The sequence below is a fragment of the Pyxicephalus adspersus genome, chromosome 2 (genome assembly GCF_032062135.1).
Source record: "Pyxicephalus adspersus chromosome 2, UCB_Pads_2.0, whole genome shotgun sequence".
NCBI classification, from domain to species: Eukaryota; Metazoa; Chordata; class Amphibia; order Anura; family Pyxicephalidae; genus Pyxicephalus; species Pyxicephalus adspersus.
Window position 1 is genome coordinate 102392776 of NC_092859.1, and position 8905 is coordinate 102401680.

Consider the following 8905-nt stretch of genomic DNA (forward strand, 5'->3'; position numbering starts at 1 on the left):
ATCAAAAAAGCCAGTTTGCTACGGAAAAAAATTCTGTCCTACTCAAAAAAATACAGATATTTCAGTGTTTGATACTTCTTGCTATCTACCAAAGAAGACCGTTTGGTAAAAAATAAATTTCTGTCCTACTAAATAAAAAATACAGATATTTCAGTCTTTGATACCTCTTACTATTTACCAAAGAAGAGAGTTTGGCACAAAAAAATGTCTGTCCTACTATATAAAAAATACAGATATTTCAGTGTTTGATACCTCTTGATTTTTACCCAAGAAGACCAGTAAAAAAAATTCTGTCCTACTATAAAAAAATACAGATATTTCAGTGTTTAATACCTCTTGCTATCTACCAAAGAAGAGCGTTAGGTAAAAAAACATTTCTGTCCCACTATATAAAAAATACAGATATTTCAGTGTTTGATACCTCTTGCTATTTACCAAAGAAGACAGCTTGGTACAGAAAAAATTCTGTCCTACTATATAAAAAATTACAAATATTTCAGTGTTTGATACATCTTGCTATTTACCAAAGAAATCCAAAAAAAAAAAAATGTCCTACTATATAAAAAATACAGATGTTTCAGTGTTTGATACCTCTTGCTCTCGATGACTCTCCCTTGTTTGATGAACAGCCTGAGGATCTGACAGTGAATTACAGAGCAGCGGCAGATTTTGAGACCCCTGGAGAGTGTGGTCAGCAGGGTTCTGGATCAGTGGCTGCATTTGCAAATGTTGGCTTGGATGAAAATGAGGATGATGGTGAACATTATGTCACCTGGGAAGCACTGGTGTGTGTAAGGGCTAGCAGCAGTTCCTTCACAGACGTAGAGGAAAGGCAGGAGCAGCAGGCTAGGGATGGAAGGGGCCACAAATCTGCTTAATGTGAGTCCTAAAGAACACACAGAGGAGTGGGCACCAGTAGGGGAACAGTCAGAGACGATGTGACTGTGGGAGAGATGGAGCTGGAGCAGACGCAGGGCACCCAGCAGAAGCAAAGGCAGGCAAAGAAAAAGAGCAGCAGAGTGGTTGCAAGCACCTCTCCAGTGTGGTCCTTTTTCACGCTGAAAGACTATGACAAGGTGCTTAGCAATCTGCATTCTGTGCCAGGGGGAACATCCGCGGAGGACAGGCCGGATCACATTTGGGTACAACATCCACAAGAACCACAAACCAAAGTGATAGCAGTACTTGTGTTCTCGTGAAGGAGGTGCTACCACGTCATCCTCTCTTTTTCCACCTACATTGACTCCTTTTCCACCTCCAACTGTCATTACTACTACGTCCAAGGAGGTTGGTGCCAGCCAGACTTCTAGCCGCAACGAAATATTAGCTTCTGCCCACAGGTTTCATGGCATCAGACGATGTTTGTTGCCACAAGATGGCTACTCCAGTGACCCCTTCAGCTCCCCTAGCTCCCAGTCCCTTCAGCCCACTCTACTGGAGTTTTGCGCAAGGCATCAGGCTATGGGCCCAACCAACAAAAGAGTAATTGAGCTCAAACTATTGGCCTTGCAGCTACTGCCATAAAGCATTATGGACTCTGCTCCCTTCCGTGACCTGATGGCCTGTGCCGAGCGGCGGTGGAATATACCAAGCAGGCATTACTTCTCCCACACAGCTGTACCCAGTTTACATGCACATATAATGGGTAACCTCTCCAGGGCATTGGCATTCTCTCTTTTCTACACTCCTCCTGAAAGGCCAGCAGCGGATGACAATGTGGTTAAGCGGGCATGCCACTATGACTCTCGTTGGCAGGCAGTGCTAAAACTGGTGTCCTTGGGGGAGAAAAGTCACACGCCAGAGAACTCTTGTCCGCTTTGCACAGAGAGGTTGAGGCTTGGCTGACACCCTCCCGGCTCTGCAGCTTGAAGAGGAGGAGGTGGGTGATGAGGAGGAAGATGTTTTGGTGTCTACTGAGGGACAGGAGGAGGATGAGCCCAGGGAACCCCTCTTTCATATGTGTGTCCACATGTTGTGATGCCTACGGAGGGACCCCCGAATTTGCAGCATTAAAAATGGGATGATTATGGCTGGCCACCCTTCTGGATCACGGCTATACACAACTAAAGTCAAAATGTCACAGTTTCTACCCCGACCGGCGCAAGAGAAAGAAAGCAGCAGTAGTGGCAACAGGTCGCACACATCCAAAAGTCTGGGCCAAGGCAGGGAGGATTTTCTGGATGCCTGGCGAAACCTGATGCGGCCACCTCAAACAAGTGAAGTGCAGGGGCATAACCATCGAGAACGGAGGACAGCAGTTATGTGGAGGATGCCTGTTCTGATAGTAGTGACGCCATTTATTTTTGGGTCAACAGGCTTAAAATCTGCCCACAGTTGGCACAGTATGCCATGAAGCTTCTTTTATGCCGGGCATCCAGTGTTCTGTCCAAAAGAACCTTCAGTGCCACTGGCAGAGTGGTCATGTACAACTGATCAGGACTGTCGCTGGAAAATGTCAATCGCCTCACCTTTTTGAAAATGAACAAAAGGTGGGTTGCTAACAACTATCATATCCCCACTGCAGATGTCACTGATTGACTGACACAAGTACTCGCTGGCCAACCAAGATGCTTCTGTGAACCAACATTGGTCCTGTGCTGAGTCTTTGGCTGCCTATCACCAATACCTTGTGAGCTGAGCTTGCCTCGGTTGAATTTTCCCGCTAGTTATGGCAACGTCCAGGGGTGGCATTCATCGCCAGTGTAAGGCTTCCTATTGTGCCAGATAGCAATATATTTTACATTTCTGTTGCTTCCGGGAGGCTGACAAACTGCAGGTGAAAACCCCCAGTACTGCCACACTGATAGCTACCATTGCCTTTGCCTAATTTTTCAGCTAAGCATTCTCCACTAAGAATTCTCCGCCTCCTCCTGCTGCTGCTGCCGCCTGTCAGTACTCCATTCACTGAAATTGTACACTTCTGGGTGGCATTGTCAATGTACTACACTCAGTACTAGATGCCAGTTACCAATGCAGCCCACTCTCCATCCCAGGGCCCACCGCCTCCTCTTGTTGCTGTTGCTGCTGCCGCCTGTCAGTACTCAATTCACTAAAATTAAATTACACATTTCTGGGTGGGTGGCATTGTCAATGTACTACACTCAGCTCTAAATGCCAGTTACAAATGCGGTCCATGCTCCGTCTCAGGGCCTCCTCCTCCTGCTGTTGCTGCTGCCTCCTGTCAGTACTCCATTCACTAAAATTGTATTACACATCTCTGGGTGGGTGGCATTGTCAATGTACTACACCCAGCTCTAGATGCCAGTTACAAATGCAGTCCATGCTTCGTCTCAGGGCCTCCTCCTCCTGCTGATGCTACTGCTGCCTGTCAGTACTCCATTCACTAAAATTGTATTACACATCTCTGGGTGGGTGGCATTGCCCACTCTCCATCTCAGGGCCCACCGCCTCCTCTTGTTGCTGTTGCTGTTGCCGCCTGTCAGTACTCAAGTCACTAAAATTAAATAACACATTTCTGGGTGGGTGGCATTGTCAATGTACTTCACCCAGCTCTAGATGCCAGTTTACAAATGCAGTCCACGCTCTGTCCCAGGGCCCACCGCCTCCTCCTCCTCCTGCTGTTGCTGCCTGTCAGTACTCCATTCACTAAAACTGTACACTTCTGGGTTGCATTGATGATGCAGTACACCCATCATTAGATGCCAGTTACCAATGCAGTCCCCGCACCTTCTCAGGGCCCACCGCCTCCTCCTCCTGCTGTTGCTGCTGCCACCTGTCAGTACTCCATTCACTCAAATTGTATTAGACACTTCTGGGTGGGTGGCATTGTCAATCCACTACACCCAGCTCTATATGCCAGTTACTAATGCGGTCCACGCTCCTTCTGAGGGCCCACCGCCTCCTCCTGATGCTGCTGCTGCTGCCGGCTGTCAGTACTCCATTTACAAAAAATGTACACTTCTGGGTGGCATTGATGATGCACTACACCCAGTTCTAGATGCCAGTTAAGAATGCGGTCCCTGGTCCATCTCAGGACCCACCGCCTCACCCTGCTGTTGCTGCCGCCTGTCAGTACCCCATTCACAAAAACTATATTACACACTTCTGGGTGGGAGGCATTGTCAATGCACTACACCCAGCTATAGATGCCAGTTACCAATGCAGTCCCCACTCCGTATCAGGGCCCACCTTTTCATCCTGCTGCTGCTGCCGCCTGTAAGTACTCTATTCACTAAAATTGTACACTTCTGGGTGGCATTGATGATGCACTATACCCAGCTTTAGATGCCAGTTACCAATGCCGTCCCGGCTCCCTCTCAGGGCCCACTGCCTCCTCCTCCTGCTGTTGCTGCTGCCGCCTGCCAGTACTCCATTTATTAAAATTGTATTACACACTTCTGGGTGGGTGGCATTGTCAATGTACTCAACCCAGCTCTAGATGCCAGATACCAATGCAGTCTCCCCTCTGTCTCAGGGCCCACCGCCTCCTCCTGCTGCTGTGGCCACCTGTAAGTACTCCATTCACTAAAATTGCCTCCTCCTGCTGCTGTTGCCACCTGTAAGTACTCCATTCACTAAAATTGTACACTTCAGGGTGGCATTGACGATACACCACACGCAGCCCTAGATTCCAGTTACCAATGCAGTCCCCGCTTCGTCTCGGGGCCCACAACCTCCTCCTCCTGGTGTTGCTGCTGCCACCTGTCAGTACTCCATTCACTAAAATTGTACACTTCGGGGTGGCATTGACGATGCACTACATACACCCAGCTCTAGATGCCAGTTACCAATGCGGTCCCTGCTCCTTCTCAGGGCCCACCGCCTTCTCCTCCTGCTGTTGCTGCTGCCGCCTCTCAGTACCCCACTCACTAAAATTGTATTACACACTTCTAGGTGGGTGGCTTTGTCAATGCACTACACCCAGCTCTAGATGCCAGTTACCAATGCGGTCCACGCTCTGTCTGATGGCCCACCGCCTCCTCCTGATGCTGCTGCTGCCGGCTGTCAGTACTCAATTTACTAAAATTGTACACTTCTGGGTGACATTGATGATGCACTACACCCAGCCCTAGATGCTAGTTACCAATGCGGTCCCCGCTCAGTCTCAGGGCCCACCACCTCCTCCTTCTGTTGCTGCTGCCACCTGTCAGTACCCCATTCACTAAAATAGTATTACACATCTCTGGGGGAGTTGCATTGTCAATGCACTACACCCAGCTCTAGATGCCACTTATTAATGCCGTCCCTGCTCCGTCTCAGGGCCCACCCCCTGCTCCTGCTGCTGTCAGTAACTACTCTATTCACTAAAATTGTACACTTCTGGGTGGCATGGACAATGCACTACAACCAGCTTTAGATGCCAGTTACCAATGCGGTCCCTGCTCCCTCTCAGAGCCCACGCCTGCTCCTCCTGCTGTTGCTGCTGCCGTCTGTCAGTACTCCATTCACTAAAATTGTATTACACACTTTTAGGTGGGTGGCATTGTCAATGCACTACACTCAGCTTTAGATGCCAGTTACTAATGTGGTCCCGGCTCCTTCTCAGGGCCCACCGCCTTCTCCTCCTGCTGTTGCTGCTGCCCCCTGTCAGTACTCCATTCCCTAGAATTGTATTACACACTTCTGGGTGGGTGGCATTGTCAATGTACTACACCCAGCTCAAGATGCCAGATACCAATGCGTTCCACTCTCCGTCTCATGGCCCACCACCTCCTCTTGTTGCTGTTGCTGCTGCTGCTGCCGCCTGTCAGTAATTCATTCACTAAAATTGTATTACACACTTCTGGGTGGGTGGCATTGTCAATGCACTCTACCCAGCTCTCAATGCCAGTTACCAATGCGGTCCATGCTCCGTCTCAGGGCCCACCGCCTCCTCATCCTGCTGCTGTTGCTGCTGCTGCTGCCGCCTGTCAGTACTCCATTCACTAAAATTGTATTACACACCTCTGGGTGGGTGGCATTGTCAATGTACTACACCCAGGTCTAGATGCCATTTACCATGGCACTCCATGCTCCGTCCCAGGACCCACCGCCTCCTCCTCCTGCTGTTTGCTGCTACCGCCTGTCAGTATTCCATTCAATAAAACTATACACTTCTGGGTGGCATTGATGATGCAGTATACCCAACTTTAGATGCCAGTTACCAATGCGGTCCCCGCTCCTTCTCAGGGCCCACTGCCTACTCCTCCTGCTGTTGCTGCTGCCGCATGCCAGTACTCCATTCACTAAAATTGTACTACACACTTCTGGGTGGCATTGTCAAGGCACTACACCCAGCTCTAGATTCCAGTTATCAATGCGGTCCAGGCTCCGTCCGAGGGCCCACTGCCGCCTCCTCCTGATGCTGCTGCTGATGGCTGTAAGTCCTCCATTCACTAAAATTGTACACTTCTTGGTGGCATTGACGATGCAGTACTCCCAGCTCTAGATGCCAGTTACCAATGTGGTTCTCACTCCGTCTCTGGGCTCACCGCCTCCTCCTCCTGCTGTTGCTGCTGCCACCTGTCAGTACACCATTCACTAAAATTACACACTTCTGGGTGGGTGGTATTGTCAATGCACTACACCCAGCTCTAGATGCCAGTTACCAATGCGGTCCACTCTCTGTCTCTGGGCCCACGTCCTCCTCTTGTAACTGTTGCTGCTTATGCCTGTCAGTACTCCATTCACTAAAATTGTATTACACACTTCTGGGTGGGTGGCATTGTCAATGTACTACACCCAGCTCTGGATGCCAGTTACCAATGCGGTCCACGCTCCGTCTCATGGACCACCGCCTCCTCATCGTGCTGTTGCTGCTGCCGCCTGTCAGTACTACATTCACTAATATTGTATTAAACACCTCTGGGTGGGTGGCATTGTCAATGTACTACTCCCAGCTCTAGAAGGCAGTTACCAATGCAGTCCACGCTCCGTTCAAGGGCTCACTGCCTCCTCCTGCTGTTGCTGCTGCCACCTGTCAGTACTCCATTCGCTAAAACTGTACACTTCTGGGTGGCATTGATGATGCAGTACACACGGCTTTAAATGCCAGTTACCAATGCGATTCCAGCTTCTTCTCAGGTCCCACCGCCTCCTCCTCCTGCTGCTGCTGCTGCTGACTGCCAGTACTCCACTCACTAAATTTGCACACTTCTGGTGGCATTGACGATGCACTACACCCATCTCTACATGCCAGTTAAAATTGCAGTCCCTGTTCTGTCTCAGGGCCCAGCCCCTCCTCCTCCTTCTGTTGCTGCTGCTGCCTGTCAGTACTCCATTCACTGAAATTGTATTACATAGTTCTGGGTGGGTGGCACCGTCAATGTACTACACCCAGCTCTAGATGCCAGTTTCCAATGCTTTCCCTGCTCCGTCTCAGGGCCCACTGCCACCTCCTCCTCCTGCTGTTGCTGCTTCTGCCTGTCAGTACTCCATTCACTAAAACTGTAAACTTCTGGGTGGCATTGACGATGCAGTACACCTAGCCCTAGATGCCAGTTACCAATGCAGTCACAGCTCCATCTCAGGGCCCACCGCCTCCTCCTCCTGATGCTGCTGCTGCTGCCTCCTGTCAGTACTCCATTCACTAACATTGTGTTACTCATTTATGGGTGGGTGGTAATGTCAATGTTCTACACCCAGCTCTAGATGCCAGTTACTAATGCTGTCCCTGCTCCTTCTCAGGGCCCACCTCCTCCTCCTCCTGCTGTTCCTGCTGCCGCCTGTCAGTAATCCTTTAACTAAAATTGTACATTTATGGGTGGCATTGATGATGCACTACACCCAGCGCTAGATGCCAGTTACCAATGCGGTCCACGATCCATCTAAGGGCCCTCCGCCTCCTCCTGCTGCTGCTGTCGCCACCTGTCAGTACTCCATTCACTAAAATTGCACACTTCTGGGTGGCATTGATGATGCACTACATCCAGCTCTAGATGCCAGTTACCAATGCGGTCCCGGCTCCGTCTCAAGACCCACGGCTTGCTCTTGCTGCTGCCGCCTGTCGTTAGTCCATTCACAAAAATTGTATTACACACTTCTGAGTGGCACTGACGATGCACTACACCCAGCTCTACATGACACTTACCAATGTGGTCTCCTTGGCGATAGCTGACCAGAGGCCACACACTGCTACTGCTCTCACTGACCCACGCTCCGTCTCTGGTCCTCCATCCTTTTGCCCAATGTCACCTCCGCAACTTTATGTGTGACATTCCTAACATATGTCATCCAGGTGATGATGCCAGCTAGCAATTAATATTATTATTATTATTATCATTAAACAGGATTTATATAGCGTAAACAAATTATGAAGCTATATAAATTAAATTGGGGTACATACATTAAATAGCAATGCATTCTCCTGCTGTTTTGACAGCAGAAACTGTTGCTAGTGGGTTGAGTTCACCCTTTCTCAATGTCCTAATATTTATGCTGCATTTTGGACGCTGTCCATCACGCATAAATCTAATTTGCCTGCTGTCACTTTGCCTGACATTTTCTGGAAAAACCACAAAGTCTTTTGGAACTTTTGTATTTTTTCCTTTGTTGCCATTGTTCTCCTACACATACCTAGCAAATTTGGTTTTAACATGTATAGGGGTTTTGCTATTAATGTTTAAAGTCGGCCTATTGACTTTAATGGAATTAAAAATTTCCTCGAACTTCCCATGGGTCCGCGAAATTTCGGCAAACTGATTTCGAGGACCCTTCGGAAGTTCGAGGAAATTTTTGCGAGGCTGTCAGAAGCCTTCTTGCTCATCTCTAGTTGTTGCATATTTTTCTAAAAATGGTATGATCAAGTGATCCGGGACTTGAGGCTTCACCAGATGTATCCAGGGCAGGGTCTGGGGAAAAATTGAAATCGCCTCCACATATGAGTAAGTCCTCAGGAAATTTTTCTAGTTTTTCAAATGTTTTTTCAAAAAGGTCAGCTGTTCAGTCAATGGGGAATATACTGTTA